At 44.5% G+C, this 18,753-nt stretch overlaps 1 long non-coding RNA gene across 2 annotated transcripts in view; it reads right to left on the bottom strand.

Annotated features, from left to right (window-relative positions):
* LOC140908983 (uncharacterized) overlaps nucleotides 1–18,753 on the bottom strand; it is a 50,059-nt gene that overhangs the window by 11,003 nt on the left and 20,303 nt on the right. The window contains exon 2 of one of the 2 annotated variants that reach the window (XR_012158038.1): nucleotides 13,718–13,874. The exons of the other annotated variant lie outside the window; for it this stretch is intronic. This is a non-coding gene — a long non-coding RNA (uncharacterized lncRNA). The remainder of the gene's footprint in view (nucleotides 1–13,717; nucleotides 13,875–18,753) is intronic. 2 annotated transcript variants of the gene reach the window in all.

Raw genomic sequence — 18,753 nt, 5'->3', positions numbered from 1 at the left:
CTAAGGAAGCTAGCAGGCCAGTTCTTAAGCTCAGCAGCAGCTTGCTGGCCATAGACTCTCTATCACTCTGTGCTCACCTTTCACCAAGCCCTGCTCAGTTCCTCTGCTGATCCGGCCCAGATCCTGCCCTGCACCCAGCTTTGTTCTCATCCTGTCTCAGCCTTGTTCCTGCCTCAGAACCAGCCCTGCTCCTGCCTTCCCTGACTCATTGTAATATGGTTCTGACCCTCAACTCTGATTCCAACTCAGTCTTCACCCTTGGCTCTGGCATTTAGAATCTGACTTCAGTTCTAACCTTTGGCTCTGCTTCCGGCCCTATCTTGACTCCTGGCTCTAGCATCTGGACTCTGGCCACTCTAGGCCTGACTGCTTACAACCAAGTCTCCTGACGCACGGCAGCCTGCAGTTCATGTAGCATAGAAGGATCCTAAGGCAATTGTGCTGCAGTGTCGAATTTTGGCAGCACAAGGAAAAATCTGACTTCAAGCAGAGGAAAGACACAACCCAGATACATGAAAAGTATAAACAGCCTGTTTTAGAACTGTGGGAAAAATCATTGTTTTTGTTGTGTGGAATTTCTCAACAGTTTGTGCTGTTTTGTTATACATGGTTTCCCAGCCCCCAGTTTTGCATTGTCTACAGTGAAAGAATGGCTATATTTTGCATCCAAGACTTGTGGAAATGCAAAATTTGATATTTTTATTATGAAAGACATTTTTCGTTGGGAAAAGGCCTGTTTTCTCTCAAAAGTTAGCCCATGTTCACTGTGAAATAAGCCTATTTTTGTGTGGGGGAAAAAGAATCATACACCTTAACAAAATATTCCATGAACATGTCCCAATTTTTGTGATTATAACATAACGTAAAAGCTCTTACATTTCAATTAGTTCTGTATTTTATTACAAGTATATGCCACGCTTATTTGTCCTACACAAACTTCCCTCCCTGCAATGAGTGCAGCAGCTATTGAAGGGAAAGCTGTGCTGAGGATAGTTACTATTTATGTACACACAAAAATGATGTTAAAAGAACATTAATAAAGTCAACTCAAGTACTCAAAAGATAGGAAATGCCAGATTTAGGAATGCCCATGCAACTTTAATTTGGCCCCCGGGTGCAAATGCATGGTACATGAGTGCATACTATTTTTTTCATGGGACACCTGTTTTATTCAGTGCACAGCATGGACAGTGCTCAATTAATGAACACCTAGTCAATATTTTATTTTCTCTTCCTTACTCAGTGTGTGGCCCCAGGTCTTATTTTTTGTGCACTATTCAAACCATGCTCTGAAGACAGAATTATTAATTTCCTCATGGAATTTTCTATGGTGCTCATCACTAAGGTATCTGAGTGCTTCACAAACATGGATTTATTTTCACAACACCCATGTCAGGTGATCAGGCAGCATTATGCCCATTTTAGAGATGGGGAGCAGAGGCACAGAGAGATTAAGATCAAATGTGTCCACTAATTTTAGGTGCCCAATCTGAGATGCCCAGGTCCTGATTTGTCAGAGTACATAGCTTTGTATAACATTTGACATATTCAGAGCACTGCTCTCATTGACATCAATTGCAGCTGTGAGCACTTCACACTTCTGCAAATCAGACCCCAGGGTTACAAGCTGGGCACCCAGAAAATGAAGAACATACAATTAGTGACCACCTATGAGTAGTTTAAATGACTTGCTTAGCAACACATAGGAATTCTGTGGCAGCTTTATGCTTTCTCCCAGGCTGCCCCTCAACCTGTAAACATCTGCAAAACTAGCTCATTGTCTTACTCTGAAACCAGTTTTAAGGAGGGATCTGAAGTAACAGCCGTGTTAGTCTGTATTCGCAAAAAGAAAAGGAGTACTTGTGGCACCTTAGAGACTAACCAATTTATTTGAGCGTAAGCTTTGGTGAGCTACAGCTCACTTCATCGGATGCATGAAGTGAGCTGTAGCTCACGAAAGCTTATGCTCAAATAAATTGGTTAGTCTCTAAGGTGCCACAAGTACTCCTTTTCTTTCTCCTTAAAACTCTGTTTTCCCATAAGGCCTACAAAAACTTGACATAGTCTTCTGGTGTGCTGAGACCACAGCCTATTTCTAACATAAACACCACTTTAGCCAGTTTGTACCTCGTTTTCCAAATCTGTAAAATATGGATAATACATGTCTAGTTCACAATGATGCAGGGAGGCTTCAAGCATAAGGGTTTGTAAAGCACCTTGATATTCTTGCATGGAGGATGCTAGAGAAGTGAAACATATACTGAACCATAAAATAAGAAATAATAAATCAATTTTAATTATTATTCTTTCACTTCTCTTTATTTAAAATCTGTAAAATAGGATTATGATACTTCACTATTTACCTTCTTCAAAGAGATACTGTGTGATTTAATTTATATCTATATGCATACATACAGAGAGAAATGCTTTTATCATATCCTCAGATAACTGAGAACAGCATTTGGCTCAGTATTATTGCTTAGCTTATTATACAGCACACAGGCTCCCATTATTCACTCCACCCATTCTGTTTCTAACAGAAAAACTATCATCCAAACTGGTTGGAGGATTTCATAGCAATGTAATTATCCCAAATTCAAGAGAAGCAGCATCTGAATGCACACTACAGAGTGATTGCTATACACTGATGCTAGGAATTCTCTTCCTCCCCTCGCTCCCTCCCCTCCCCGATTCTTCTATAATTCTCTCCTGCTACCTAAGGAAAGTGAGAGTTTAGGATAAGCAACTGAATTTCAGTGGCCAGGCATGAACCAATATTTTAATTATTTCAAAAATCAAGTTTTTTCAGCCACCAAGTATTTTAGCAAGATGATTTGTTTTAGAGGAGGAATTAAATGTACTTGTTTTTGTTTTGAAGCTAGGATGCTTCATTCTTATCTATTTATTCAAAGTGGCCCTCATGAGGATTCTAGTCTGCTAGCTATTGCACATCTATAAAGACAGAGTCTCTGCTGCAAACAGCTTACCACATAAGGAAGGCAGCATACAAAGGATTCAGGAGAGGGATACAGTTAAGTGTGTACAAAAGTTATTTTCCTTTTTAAGAAAGCTGCTAGCACCACCTATTATCAAGATTGCCCAACTCGACCCATTATAAGACCCTGTTTTCAGTTGCTTATAACTTTGCCAACCTTTGAAATTTTCCATGTCGGGTCTGCCTCAGGTTGAGAGTGTTTTTTCAACAGTTCAGCCAAAAATGATTCAGCTGTTTCTGAGAATGAAGTGTGTCTCATCCTCACTGAGTACAGAATGATATTAGCCTTTTTTGCAACTGCATTCCATTGTTGACTTATATTCAATTTGTGATTCACTATAAACCCCAGATCCTCTTCAGCAGTACCACCACCTAGCCTAGTAGTTGTGATTCAGTTTGATTTTCTTTCATAAGTTTACTACTTTGCACTTGTCTTGACTGAATATCATCTTGTTTATTTCAGACCAATTCTCATCAGACCCTGCCCTACTGACTTAAATAAATCTGAGGCCTGGTCTACACTACGAGTTTGTCAGATTTAGCAGCATTAAATCTGAATTAACCCTGCACCCGTCCACACAACAAAGCCATTTTTTCGACATAAAGGGCTCTTAAAACTGATTTCTGTACTCCTCCCCAATGAGGGGATTAGCGCTGAAATTGACATCACCGTTTCGAATTAGGGTTAGTGTGGACGCAATTCAAAGGTATTGGCCTCTGGGAGCTATCCCACAATGCACCATTGTGACCACTCTGGACAGCACTCTGAACTCAGATGCATTGGCCAGGTGTACAGGAAAAGCCCCGGGAACTTTTGAATCTCATTTCCTGTTTGGCCAGGCGAGCTCATCAGCACAGGTGACCATGCAGTCCCAGAATCGAAAAAGAGCTCCAGAATGGACCGAACGGGAGGTACTGGAGCTGATTGCTGTATGGGGAGAGGAATCCATGCTATCAGAACTACGTTCCAAAAGACAAAATGCCAAAACATTTCAAAAAAATCTCAGAGGCCATGAGAGACAGAGGCTGCATTAAGACAGGTTTCAGAGTAACAGCTGTGTTAGTCTGTATTCGCAAAAAGAAAAGGAGTATTTGTGGCACCTTAGAGACTAACCAATTTATTTGAGCATAAGCTTTCGTGAGCTACAGCTCACTTCATTGGATGCATTCAGTGGAAAATACAATGAGGAGATTTATATACACACAGAACATGAAACAATGGGTGTTACCGTACACTCTGTAACGAGAGTGATCACTTAAGGTGAGCTATTACTAGCAGGGGGGGGGGGGGGACTTTTTGTAGTGATAATCAAGATGGGCCATTTCCAGCAGTTGACAAGAACATCTGAAGAACAGTGGGAGGTGAGGTGGGGGGGGGGAGAATAAACGTGGGGAAATAGTTTTACTTTGTGTAATGACCCATCCACTCCCAGTCTCTATTCAAACCTAAGTTACTCGTATCCAGTTTGCAAATTAATTCCAATTCAGCAGTCTCTCCTTGGAGTCTGTTTTTGAATTTTTTTTGTTGAAGAATTGCTACTTTTAGGTCTGTAATCGAGTGACCAAAGAGATTGAAGTGTTCTCCAACTGGTTTTTGAATGTTATAATTCTTGACATCTGATTTGTGTCCATTTATTCTTTTATGTAGAGACTGTACATTGGCCAAACTGGACATGGCAGAGGGGCATTGCTGGCACATGATGGCATATATCACATTGGTAGGTGAACGAGCCTCTGATAGTGTGGCTGATGTGATTAGGCCCTATGATGGTGTCCCCTGAATAGATATGTGGACACAGTTGGCAACGGGCTTTGTTGCAAGGATAGGTTCCTGGGTTAGTGGGTTTGTTGTATGGTGTGTGGTTGCTGGTGAGTATTTGCTTCAGGTTGGGGGGGCTGTCTGTAAGCAAGGACTGGCCTGTCTCCCAAGATCTGTGAGAGTGATGGGTCGTCCTTAGGATAGGTTGTAGATCCTTGATGATGCGTTGGAGAGGTTTTAGTTGGGGGCTGAAGGTGATGGCTAGTGGCGATCTGTTATTTTCTTTGTTGGGCCTGTCCTGTAGTAGGTGACTTCTGGGTACTCTTCTGGCTCTGTCAATCTGTTTCTTCACTTCAGCAGGTGGGTATTGTAGTTCTGATATCTCCCAATACAAATCTTCAATCTAGTAACTGGGACTAGTATACTGCCCAGGAGGTTATGCAATTGCACATTCTGCACTCTACTTTTATGCAAAAGAGGCCGAAGACAAGTAAACAAGCTGATACCAGGGATTTATTCAGAAAAGCAGCTTCCAGGGTGTGTCATAGTGTCATTACAAATTCAGCCCAATTTCCTACAACTTCTACAACTACAATGATAATTGATGTTGCTAATGATGAGCCTGAAGCACTGCAAGATCCTGAAGCGCCTTCTGAATCATCAAAGATTAAATTATGTTCAGTATAGTTTTAGTAGTAAGTGTATTTTTAGTGATCTGGGTGTATGCCATGCACTGCCCACAGTGATACATAGAATCATAAAAAGAAAAGGAGTACTTGTGGCACCTTAGAGACTAACCAATTTATTTGAGCATAAGCTTTCGTGAGCTACAGCTCACTTCATTGGATGCGTACTTCAAAAACAGACTCCAAGGAGAGACTGCTGAATTGGAATTAATTTGCAAACTGGATACGAGTAACTTAGGCTTGAATAGAGACTGGGAGTGGATGGGTCATTACACAAAGTAAAACTATTTCCCCACGTTTATTCTCCCCCCCCTCACCTCCCACTGTTCCTCAGATGTTCTTGTCAACTGCTGGAAATGGCCCACCTTGATTATCACTACAAAAGGTCCCCCCCCCCCCCGCTAGTAATAGCTCACCTTAAGTGATCACTCTCATTACAGTGTGTATGGTAACACCCATTGTTTCATGTTCTGTGTGTATATAAATCTCCTCACTGTATTTTCCACTGAATGCATCCAATGAAGTGAGCTGTAGCTCATGAAAGCTTATGCTCAAATAAATTGGTTAGTCTCGAAGGTGCCACAAGTACTCATTTTTCTTCAGGCTGCATTAAGGAGCTCAGACAAGCGTACCAGAAAACCAAAGAATCAAACGGACACTCCGGGACAGAGCCCCAGACAAGCCGCTTTATGCTGAGCTGCATGCAATTCTAGGGGGGGCCGCCACCAGTACCCCACCCCTGTCCGTGGACTCTGAGGATGGGATACTCTCCGCTGTGGCTGAGGATTTTGCAGATGGGGAAGATGAGGAGGAGGACGAGCTTGGGAAGAGCACACAGCACGCTGTTCTCCCCGACAGCCAGGATCTTTTTATCACCCTGACTGAAATACCCTCCCAACCCAACGAAGCCGGAGAAGGGACCTCTGATGAGTGTACCTTTTAAAATGTAATACTTGTTATAAAAGCAAGCATTTTTTAATGATTAAGTAGCCCTGAGGACTTGGGATGCATTTGTGGCCAGTACTGCTACTGGAAAAGTCTGTTAACGTGTCTGGGGATAGAGCGGAAATCCTCCAGGGACATCTCCATGAAGCTCTCCTGGAGGTACTCTAAAAGCCTTTGCAGAAGGTTTCTGGGGAGAGCAGCCTTATTCCGTCCTCCATGGTAGGACACTTTACCATGCCATGCTAGGAGCAAGTATTCTGGTATCATTGCATGACAAAGCCTGGCAGCGTATGGTCCCGGCGTTTGCTGGCATTCAAGCAACATCTGTTCTTTATCTCTCTGTGTTATCCTCAGGAAAGTGATATCATTCATGGTAACCTGGTTGAAATAGGGGAATTTGATTAAGGGGACATTCAGAGGTGGCCATTCCTACTGGGCTGTTTGCCTGTGGCTGAAAATAAATTCTCCCCGCAGTTAGCCACGCGGTGGTGGGGGGGCCATTGGCGCTGAGCTATTGGTGTTTGGCTAGCAGGGATCTTCCCTGATACCAGCCAGGTGGTGGGGGGAGGGGAAAAGTGATCATCCCAGAGAATCGGATGTGGGGAGGGGGTTAGTTTGGTTTCTGCTGCTGCACGTTAACAGGAAAACTGCAGCAGTAAATGGCCAACTCAACGGACTTTGCTTGGTTTGGAAAAGGAGGGGGCTGCTGTTATGAAGGTTGCAGAAGCTGAAAGTCTATGGCTTACCATGGCTGCCTGCAAGCCGAATTCTGTTGCCCGGCCCTGCGTGTGATCGCTAACACCAAAGCTGCAGGCACTCGATATAAGATGCAAAAATGCGACCTTGTACCAAAATCATGTGCTATGTAATGTGAATGGTGTTGTTCACCGTGGAAGAGTATAGCCATTGTCCTGTAAAATTTATCTTTTTAAATACTTCATTCCCTTTTTTTCCCTCCAGAAGCTGCAAATGTTTCAAGCCTCCCTCCTCCATCCCAGAGGCTATCTCAGATAAGGTGGCAAAAAAAAACCACACGCGTGATGACATGTTCTCTGAGCTCATGCAGTCATCCAGCAGTGACAGAGCTGTGTAGAGGGACACAATAGCAGAGTACAGGATGGTGGCCGATGAATGTGAGGAGAGGTGGCGGCAGGAAGATCAGAGGAAGCATGAGGAAATGCTGGGGATACTGCGGGATCAAATGGACATGCTCCGGCGTCTGGTGGAGGTTCATGAACGGCAGCAGGATCACAGACTGCCGTGGCAGTCCCTGCTTAACAGCCTTCCCTCAATCCCCAAGTTCCATAGCCTCCTCACCCAGACGCCCAAGAACGAGGGGTGGGAGGCTCCGGGCACCCAACCACTCCAGCCCAGTGGACAGCCCAAGAAACAGAAGGCTGGAATTAAACAAGTTTTAAAGTGGCCTTTTCCTTCCCTCCTTCCACACTCCACCCGGGCTACCTTGTAAGTTCTCTCTCTATTTTTATAATCAATGAATAAAGAATACATGTTTTTTAAATGACAGTGACTTTATTTCCTTTGCAAGCAAGCTGTGATCGAAGGCGGGAGGCTCACAGGGAATTAGAGTAAACCAAGGGGGCAGGTTTTCATCAAGGAGAAACAAACAGAAGTGTCACACAGTACCCTGACCAGTCATGAAACTGGTTTTCAAAGCTTCTCTGATGTGTGCCACTTCCTGCTGTGCTCTTCTAACTGCCCTGGTGTCTGGCTGTGCATAACCAGCAGCCAGGCAATTTGCATCAACCTCCCACCTCGCCATAAACTTCTCCCCCTTACTCTCACAGAGATTGTGGAGCACACAGCAAGCAGCAATAACAATGGGAATATTGGTTTAGCTGAGGTCTGAGCGAGTCAGTAAACTGCGCCAGCTACCCTTTAAACGTCCAAATGCACACTCTACCACCATTGCTCAGCCTATAGTTGAACAGCTTCTGACTACTGTCCAGGCTGCCCGTGTACAGCTTCATGAGCCATGGCATTAAGGGGTAGGCTGGGTCCCCGAGGATAACTATTGGCATTTCAACATCCCCAACAGTTATTTTCTGGTCTGGGAAGTAAATCCCTTCCTGCAGCCATTTAAACAGACCAGAGTTCCTGAAGACGCGAGCGTCATGTACCTTTCCCGGCCATCCCACGTTGATGTTGGTGAAATGTTCCTTGTGATCCACCAGAGCTTGCAGCACTATTGAAAAGTACCCCTTGCGGTTTATGTACTGGCTGCCCTGGTGCTCCGGTCCCAAGATAGGGATATGGGTTCCGTCTATAGCTCCACCACGGCTGGGGAATCCCATTGCAGCAAAGCAATCCACTATGACCTGCACATTTCCCAGGGTCACTACCTTTGATAGCAGCAGCTCAGTGATTGCATCGGCTACTTGAATCACAGCAACCCCCACAGTAGATTTGCCCACTCCAAATTGATTCCCGACTGACCGGTAGCTGTCTGGCGTTGCAAGCTTCCACAGTGCTATTGCCACTTGCTTGTGAACTGTGAAGGCTGCTCTCATCTTGGTATTCTTGCACTTCAGGGCAGGGGAAAGCAAGTCACAAAGTTCCATGAAAGTGCCCTTACGCATGCAAAAGTTTCGGAGCCACTGGGAATCATCCCAGACCTGCAACACTATGTGGTCCCACCAGTCTGTGCTTGTTTCCCGGGCCCAGAATCAGCGTTCCACAGCATCAGCCTGCCCCATTAACACCATGATCTCCAAATTGTGGGGGAATGCAGTTTTAGAGAAAAGTGTATTCATGTCCTCATCACCACTCTGCTGTCGCCTCCTCGCCTGGCTTTTCAGGTGCTGGTTCTGCATACACTGCATGATAATGCGCGAGGTGTTTACAATGGTGATAACTGCTGTGGTGAGCTGAATGGGCTCCATGCTTGCTGTGCTATGGCGTCTGCTTCTGCTCGGGCAAATCCAGGGAAAAGGGTGCGAAACGATTGTTTGCCGTTGCTCTGGTGGAGGGAGGGGCAACTGACAACATGGCTTACAGGGTTGGCTTACAGGGAATTAAAATCAACAAAGGCGGTGGCTTTGCAAGAAATAGAATGGCCCCCTCAAGGATAGAACTCAAAACTGGGTTTAGCAGGTCGTTGATTTCATGGAGCGAGGGAGGAGAAAATGAATACAAAACAAATCTGGTCTATTTCTTGTTTTGATCCACTTCATCTATCTTTATACATCGTGCTGGCAGCAGACTGTGCAGTATGACCGATAGCCATAGTCATCACCTGGGTGCTTGGCAGAAGACGATGCAGTATGACTGCTGGCCATCGTCTTCTACTGGCTGCAGATTAAAAGGCAGTGCACTGCCGGTAGGATTGAATCGCCAGGAGAAAAAACTTAAAAGGGAAATGACCTGGCTGAGTCACTCCCATGTTTGCCCAGGCGCCCCGACCTTATCGAGGTCGGTTAAAAGAGCACCCTGGACTACCAGTCATACTGCACTGTCTGCTCCCAAAAGGCAATAAACTGATTGCTGTGTAGCAATGCAGTACCGCGTCTGCCAGCACCCAGGAGACATACAGTGACGGTTAGCTGAGCGGGCGCCATGCTTGCCGTGGTATGGCGTCTGCACAGGTAACTCAAGAAAAAAGGTGCAAAACGATTGTCTGCCTTTGCTTTCACGGAGGGAGGGAGGGAAGGGGGGCCTGACGATATATACCCAGAACCGCCCGTGACAATATTTTAGCTCCATCAGGCACTGGAATTTCTACCCAGAATTCAAATGGGTGGTGGAGACTGCGGGAACTGTGGGATAGCTACCCACAGTGCAACGCTCCGTAAGTCGACGGTTGCCTCGGTACTGTGGACACACTCCGCCGACTACATGCACTTAGAGCATTTGTGTGGGGACACACACAATCAACTGTATAAAAATGCTTTCTACAAAACCGACTTCTATAAATTTGACCTAATTTCATAGTGTAGACAAGGCCTGAATTATCTAACTATTCTTCAACTCGTTCTTTCCCTATTTTGGCTTTCTTTCCTTCCCCCTTGTTGTAGATATCAAGAGCAGTGATGAGCTGCCAGAAGCTGAAGAACCAGTTCCTTCAGTTGTTCTGGGTCTTCAGCGGCACGTCCTTTAGTCGCTCCGCATCTTCGGCGGCACTGAAGAACCTGCCGCTGAAGTGCCCCCGAAGGCCCGGAGTGCCGCTGGGTGAGTAAAAATTCTCAGGGGATCTTTCCCAGCCGAGAGCTCAGGTGGGATGGAAAGGACGGTCCTGTGGGCTGCATGTGGCCCGCAGGCCACAGTTTGCCCACCCCTTTAATAACTGGTTCTAAACCGGCTTCAAAATTTAACAACCGGTTCGCGTGAACCGGTGCAAACTGGCTCCAGCTCACCACTGGTCAAGAGTGTGATCGGTTGACCAAAGTGATGAGCTGGTAACCAAGCAACCATGTGGACTTTATTTTCTTACTTAGGGCTAGTGCAACACTTACTCACACAAGTAATCCCATAGACTTCAATGGGACTACTCAGGTGAGTAAGTCCTCGCCCATATGAGCCGGGGTTGCACAATCTAGCCCTTAATGTTTGTACTGAACCCCGAATATGCTGAGCGCTATGTGTTGTGTTATATTGTTACTCCCTTAGTTCATGAAACCCACCAGAACATGAATCTCCATTGAAAAGCCATAGATGTGGGCTATTGCAAACAAGTGATGATTAGCAAGGAGCATTCTCTGTTGGCTCCTTCATTCCGTTTCCTTAGTTTTGTGGATATTGAATTTGATTCTCACAAGCATTAGGAGAGAAGAATAGCAATTTTTAAATCAGCACTGCAGAGCTGGAAAGCTACAAGTGCAAAACCACAAGCATGCTAGTAGTCTTGACTCTGAAATGTAGAAATTTGACTTGAAACACAAGATAGCTACAATTAGCACATGATTTATTGATTACCACCTGTCACGTGATTAATTCCTTGCTTGTTTTACTACAAATCCTGTTTTATTGAGTCCTATGGAGTCAAATTAAAAAGAATATTATAGGCAGAAATTAAATATTCAGAAGTAGAGCCTTCAGACATCCCATCTTTTGCTGTGCTTTTGTCAGCTCTCACAAGAGAAACAGCAGTAGCCATGGTCAACACTTGGATGGGAGATTCTGTGTGAAAACAATATTACAAATATCTGCACCTGGTCTATACTAGAACCTGTACTATTGCTATCACTGATGAAACTGAACAGATGCTAGACTTACTGATAATCCTTGGTGTAGACACAGCCTTTGGTCTATTACAACGTTAGTTTCATCTCTTTATTGACTGGTATACCCTGGGCAGGGGATACAGATGGTCCTGTGCTTGCATACTTGTAAATGTAATTTAAAAGAGAAACAAACAACCCATGAGTTGTAGTGAAGGATGATGATGAAACTATTGGACTGTTCATTAGGGCTGGTCAAATTATTATTTATAAATAATTTAGCCAATGTTGGGATTTTGACAAATTATTCATGAATAATTTTGCCATCGTTTGACCATCTCTACTATTAACATTATTGCATGCTATGAAAGTCATCAGAAAAATAATGCCCTGGATTGCACAAAGTGCATTTTACTGGTTATTCAGTGGAAAGAGAGGGACATTTGTTCTATGGGTCAAAGAGCTCATTAAGAAATCTAGACTGGATACTGGTTCCTAAACCTGACTGAAAATTTGCCAGTAGAGCATTTTTAATGGAAAATGCTGTTTTCATGTGAGGTTGGCTTTTTGCAAAACATTCTATGTTTGTTTAAAAATTTCAAGTTTTCAAAGTTTACATCATTTTCAGTTTTTCAACAAAAAATCTTCAGTTTTGCAGTTTTCGGTTTTTATATGAAAAACTGAAAAATTTAACATGAAAAAAAATCGGTTTTGTTGAAACTTTGCATGGGGAAAAAATTATTTCCAGAACTGCTTTACTTTCTGTGCATACTGTAGCACAGCCCAGTACCTACAGAAGAGGCCTGACAGGTTCCTATTCAGAAGATGTGTTTAGGAAAGATGCTGATAACAAGATATCTCATTACATGATTTTTAAGAGGTTCCTGTTTAAATGTACAAAGAAAGAAGTTTTAAGTGCTCTCACCGATTGTAATTATTCTGCTACTTGAAGTGTTAATCACCCAATCTTTCACATATCCAAGAAACAGGACTTTGATCTTAGCTATTTGAATTACAGAATATCTTATTTGCATTACTTGAATTAATATGCATAGAATCATAGAATATCAGGGTTGGAAGGGACCCCAGAAGGTCATCTAGTCCAACCCCCTGCTCGAAGCAGGACCAATTCCCAGTTAAATCATCCCAGCCAGGGCTTTGTCAAGCCTGACCTTAAAAACCTCTAAGGAAGGAGATTCTACCACCTCCCTAGGTAACGCATGATATTCTTTGATTCAATCTGTAACTAATACATGTAACAGAAGAAAAGTTCATGCTGAAAGCAGGAATAGATTTAATTTGCTGCCATGAAACCTGAAGTGCAAAATCTTCACGAAGGGAACATGGGCAAATAGTACTTGGTACTATACACAATATAAACTAGGTGAAGCTAGGCTAGGCAGGGCAGATCAGATACGTATTCCTATTTGCACTTTGTTTTCCTCCACATTCATTAGATATGGTTCTTTCACCTCAGTTTCCATTCCACATCAAACATAGCTTATAAGGGAGCTGAGGGCCATTGATGTGCTAGCTTAGTAGTACAAAGAATCTATAGTTCACTCCCTAGGAGGAGTGCTTTAGATCACTTACAGCATAGGTGTTTCAAGGAGTGACCTTTTTGCTTTTCTGTGCGCAGCTTTAGAAATCTTTCCAGTAGGTATGTAACAGTTAGTTATTGACATAACTAGATCTCCAGGGTAATCTTTAAGGCAGTTCCTAGTCCCTTAAGGTTGAGCCACAGCACAAGCACTTTTAAAGAGAGAGGTATAATTTATCTATTTTGCCATTGTAGGAATAATAAGAATCAAAATGTTCACTTCTCTAGTGTTTGTCACCCACAGTTATCTGAAAATGTAATTTATATTAACTATCATAATAAACTATCAGGCAGGCAAATGTATGTGTCTTAAACTAACTCAATAAAAACACAAAGATGCATATTACATTTATAAATCAGTTATAAAACCCGTTGATAATTGCTGTAATATTTTATTTAAAAGAACACATTTTGGAGGGGACTGAAAGGTTTGTGTCTTCAGAAGAGTGCTGTCAAGAACTTCAGGCCCTATAGACAGGTGCAACCATTTAGTTTTCTACTGTGAATAATATGGTTCAGCAATATCAATACAAGCTGTGTATATAAACTTAATTTTACCTTTCTTTCCTCTTCATTTTTCACTTTAGGAGCCCACTGTACCTGAATTCTTGCCTTGCCAAGTCCCCACTCCTTTATATTTATAGGGCATCTGTATTACACAGTGCTGAAAGGGGCTATGGGGGCCGGCCTTCAATAAGAACTCCACTGGATGCACCTGGAGGAGGAGCACATGAGAATGCCACTGATTAGAAGTAGGCTCAGTTGGCCAGAAACAGGTGGAGTGAGGATAAAGCCCAGGATCAGTAAACAGCAAAGAGGCTGTGCAGCAAAGTAAGCTGCAGTCATTCCCTGAGTGGAGGAATTTGCAAGGCTAGTGAATTCAGGGAAAAAGGAAGTTAGTTATGTAGGAAGTAGTCCAGGGAAACAGCAGCAAGGGCTGGGTCCATACAGAGCCTTAGCTGCTTGTTATAGGGTCCCTGGGCTGGAATCTAGTGTACAGGAGAGGCCTGGGTTCCCCTACCAGCCTCTTGTGAGTGTCAGAGGGTGTTGGAGAGGCCAGCCAGTGGGTCGGGAAGGACTTCAAGTTCCCTAGAGAGGGAGGACCTTAGTGACGTGCCATGAAGAGGAGATTGCAGTCTGTGGAGTGAGACAGTTGCAGGGAGACACCGCCTGGGGGGAAGACCCTGCCAGAGGGGGAGCTCAATGCCTGGCAAAGCTAATTTCCAGGACAGCTAGCAGAAGATGCCACCATGGGTGAGTGCACCCCCTGACACATCCATTCATATATCTGAACGTTTTTCAATTTCATTCTTTCTTCAGTTTTTTTTTCTAAATGCTCTAATTTTTTCCCACCTTCATTCAATCACCATCCCTTTCCTAGCCAAAGTCAGGCTTTCAAAAATCCACACAAGTATTTGCCCAGGGTGAGTAGGAAACATTCTTGGGTCTATGTCATCACTTTCTGCAGAATCTAGTTTTTCATAACTCTCCACCCCAAAAAAGCTCCCAGGGCTCTGTCCTTTTTGTTTGCAAAGATAACTTTCCAAACATGATTTTAATGCATCCAGTGCTATCAAGGTTCCTTCCCCACTCTGAACTCTAGGGTACAGATGTTGGGACCTGCATGAAAACCTCCTAAGCTTATTTTTACCAGCTTAGGTTAAAACTTCCTCAGGGTACAAAACTATTTTACCTTTTGCCCTTGGACTTTATTGCTGCCACCACCAAGCGTCTAACAAATATATAACCAGGAAAGAGCCCACTTGGAAACGTCTTTTCCCCCCCCAAGTCTCCTCAAGCCCTACACCCCCTTTCCTGGGAAAGGCTTGATAAAAATCCTCACCAATTTGCATAGGTGAACACAGACCCAAGCCCTTGGATCGTAAGAACAATGAAAAAGTAATCAGGTTCTTAGAAGAAGAATTTTAATTGGAAAAAAAAAAGTAAAAGAATCGCCTCTGTAAAATCAGGATGGTAAATACCTTTACAGGGTAATTAGATTCAAAACATAGAGAATCCCTCTAGATAAAACCTTAAGTTACAAAAGACACAAAAACAGGAATATACATTCAATTCAGCACAGCTTATTTTATCAGCCATTTGAACAAAACAGAATCTAACGCATATCTAACTAGATTGCTTACGAAGTTCTAAGACTCCCTTTCTTTTCTGTTCCCGGCAAAAGCATCACACAGACAGAGAGAGCCTTTGTTTCTCCCCGCCTCCAGCTTTGAAAGTATCTTGTCTCCTCATTGGTCATTTTGGTCAGGTGCCAGCGAGGTTATCCTAGCTTCTTAACCCTTTACAGGTGAAAGGGGTTTTCCTTTGGCCAGGAGGAATTTTAAAGGTGTTTATCCTTTCCTTTATATTTATGACAAGCGCAGACACGTTTGCCTCACTCTGCAAATGCACAGCTCCAGACACAAGCACCGACTCCATGGGTGCTCCGGGGCTCGAGCACCCACGGGGAAAAATTAGTGTGTGCTCTGCACCCACCGCAGCCAAGCTTCCCCCCCCTCCCCTGAGCGCACCGCTTCTCCGCCTACCTCCCAGCACTTGCTGCTGCGAAACAAGCTCTGGGAAGGAGAGGGGAGGAGCGGGAACATGGTGTGCTCAGGGGAGGAGGTGGGGCCGGGGCGGGGACTTTGGGGAAGGGGTTGGAATGGAGTCAGGGCGGGGCCAGGAGCAGAGTGGGGTCGAGCACCCACTGGCACCAGCGGAAGTTGGTGCCTAAGGGTCCAGCGCTTCTGCTACTGCTAAGTTTCTAAAAGCTGCAGAGACTGAAAACTGTCCAGTTTCCACTGATATATTTCAAATGCCTATGGGCACAAGGGAAATTAACAGGAACCAATTAAAATGTAATTCTGCTAAAGTTTAAAAACCTTGAATAGAGGAAGCGTGGGGAGACATTAAAAAATGAAGGCTATAATGAAGGGGAATTGTATAGTACTTCTAGCTGATGTGTGTGTGTGTGTGTGTGTGGAGTAGTGCAGAACAGTGGTTCTCAAACTCTTGACCATCAAGCCCCATTTTTTTCAAAGAAAATGAGCTTAGTACTTCGAGTGTGCTAGGGACAATGTCTCTCTCTCTTTCTTTCTGTTTGTTTAAATATAACTATTAATGAAATATTAGTATATGCAGTTAGAATAGCCTTTACCTTGACTTGTTTCATGACAGAGCTTGTTTCTGTGCAACCAGAATGACTCCGAATGAAACTGAAGAGTGATCTGCCCATCTCCTCACAGGAATGGGGCTTAAGGAAGAACAGGGCTCAAGGAGCAAAAGGAGGGAAACAAAATGGGAGCATAAAGACTCAAGGGGGAGCATCCTCAGCCTTTTCCCTTCTTGAGCTTCTGTCTTCCCAGCCTGATCCCTTGCAAGTCTGTTTTCTCAAAGCCCGGTCCTCCATTCTGTCATCCTCACCATGCTATTAACAAGGCTGTCAGACAGCTGAGTGCTACAGTCTCTCTCTCCTCCATTCTCAGTTTGGCTTCGGGAGAAGGTCTCCCTGTCTCCTGTCCTGGTGCCACAGCAGTAGGATGGTTCCCAATACTACTTAAGGGAAACCCTGCTCTCTCCCCAGCTGGGTGTGAGAGACAAACCTCGGCTGGAGCTAGGAAATGGAACAGAAAATTATTACAGACAGTGCTTAGCAGCTGTGGGGATGGGAGTGATAAGGAGTCATATACCCAGCCAAAAAAGACCCCCCAAACAAGCTGGGTCACCTCAAGCATGGTCTTACCAGAGCTGCTGCTCCCAGATTATGATACACCCACACCCCCTACCACTTTAAGCACTGCATATAGCCATTTGCATTTGCTTATTTTCAAGGCTGTAAATGAACAAAATTCAGCCCCAATCCAGACAGATGCTCTCCTGCCCCCACCACTGGTTCAAGTCCCCATCATTTGGGAAAGCCTGATATAGACACACCCAATCCCTGTAGCAGCTGACCAGAGGCTGGGAGAGAGAAAGTAGGGAAGATCCCTCACCTTTGTATTGGCCATCTGGCTCTGGGAATGGCTGGGAAAACAGAAGGAAAGAATGCTCCTCCTGGCACCCTCAAGAGTTGGGTAGGGTGCTACAAATTTATCGGAGGCCTGTATGAAGCCTTCACTGAGATGGCCCCTTCCAAAATGGTAATTCGCCAACCCCCGCTCCCAAACCTTAATTGTTTATGGCCTGGGCAGAAGAGAGAAGTTGATCTCTTTACCACCAAGCCCCGTTTTGGTTAGAGAGCTGGCAAGAAATCCCACCCTCCTCTTATTGGAGGCTGTGAAAGCAGGACCGAGCACCTCCTTTAGAATGGCAAACTGGATATAGGCCACCTGGGCAGTTCATGACCAATCAGCTGGCCCAAACAATCTAAGACTGGGACTTGGAGATAGACTCACAGAGAAGCCTGCTGGAGCAAATCACTTGATCTCAATGTGCTTTACAAAGGAAGTCAGTATCATTATTCCCATTTTACAAATGGGGAAACTGAGGCACAGACCAGCCAAGTGACTTGCTCTGGTCACCCAGCAGACCAGTGGCAGAGCCAGGAATGGAACCCAGGTCACCTGAGTCCTACTCCAGTGTGCTATCCACTAGGCAATACTATTAGAGCATAGAGAGCCAGGCCCAGCTAGCAGATGGCATGAACCAGGTCTGACTGCTAGGCCCATGAGTCAAGACAATTAGGGAAAGTCTGTTGATCTGGCCAAGTGTTGAAGGGGTGATGCCAGGAGAGGCATAGCTATTTGGTTGCTGACTGGGCCAGAAGAGGAAGGTAAGGCAAGTTGGAACAAATCTAAGAGTATATCTACATAGCAAAAAAACCCCCCAAACTACGGCTGGCCCATGCCAGCCCACTCAGGCTCACTGTTTGGGCTGGAGCTTGAGCTCTGGGACCCTTCACCTTACAGGATCCTAGAGCTGGGCTACAGCCTGAACCCATAAATCTCCACAGCAATGAATCAGCCCCTCAGCTCGAGCCTGTTAGCCCAAGTTGGCTGGCACTAGCCAGCTGTGAATTTCTTTGCTTTGTAGACATATCCTAAGTCAATGGTGGGCATCCTGAGGCGTGCACGCGGCCCGTCAGTGTAGTATGGTGGCCTGCCAGCAGATTACAGCTTGTTTACATTTATACGGCCACCTGCAGCTCCCAGTGGCCGCAGTTCGCCATTCCTGGCCACTGGGAGCTGCGGAAAGTGGCGGCCAGCATGTCCCTGCAGCATAGGCTGCTTGGAGGACTCACCTCCATTGCTCCACTCTGGGATAGGGCGAATGATTAATCCTTTTTACACCTCTGTGGGGTGGACAGTCCATCACATTCACATATAAAAAATAAATGGTATACAGAAAAGTGGTCAAGGAGATGCTCCTTTTCATCTTGTCTCACAATAACAGGCTAGAAAGGCACTCAGCAAAGCTAAGAAAACAAATTTAAAACAAATAAGATATTATTTTACTCAGGCCTTGTCTACACTACGAAATTAAGTCGAATTTATAGAAGTTGGTTTTGCAGAAATTGTTTTTATACAGTTGATTGTGTGTGTCCCCACACAAATGCTCTAAGTGCATGTAGTCGGCGGAGTGTGTCCACAGTACCG

This window comes from Lepidochelys kempii, chromosome 3 (assembly GCF_965140265.1).
Source record: "Lepidochelys kempii isolate rLepKem1 chromosome 3, rLepKem1.hap2, whole genome shotgun sequence".
NCBI lineage: Eukaryota > Metazoa > Chordata > Testudines > Cheloniidae > Lepidochelys > Lepidochelys kempii.
Note: the sequence above shows the minus strand (reverse complement) of the source record. Positions and strands in the feature narration are given on the sequence as shown.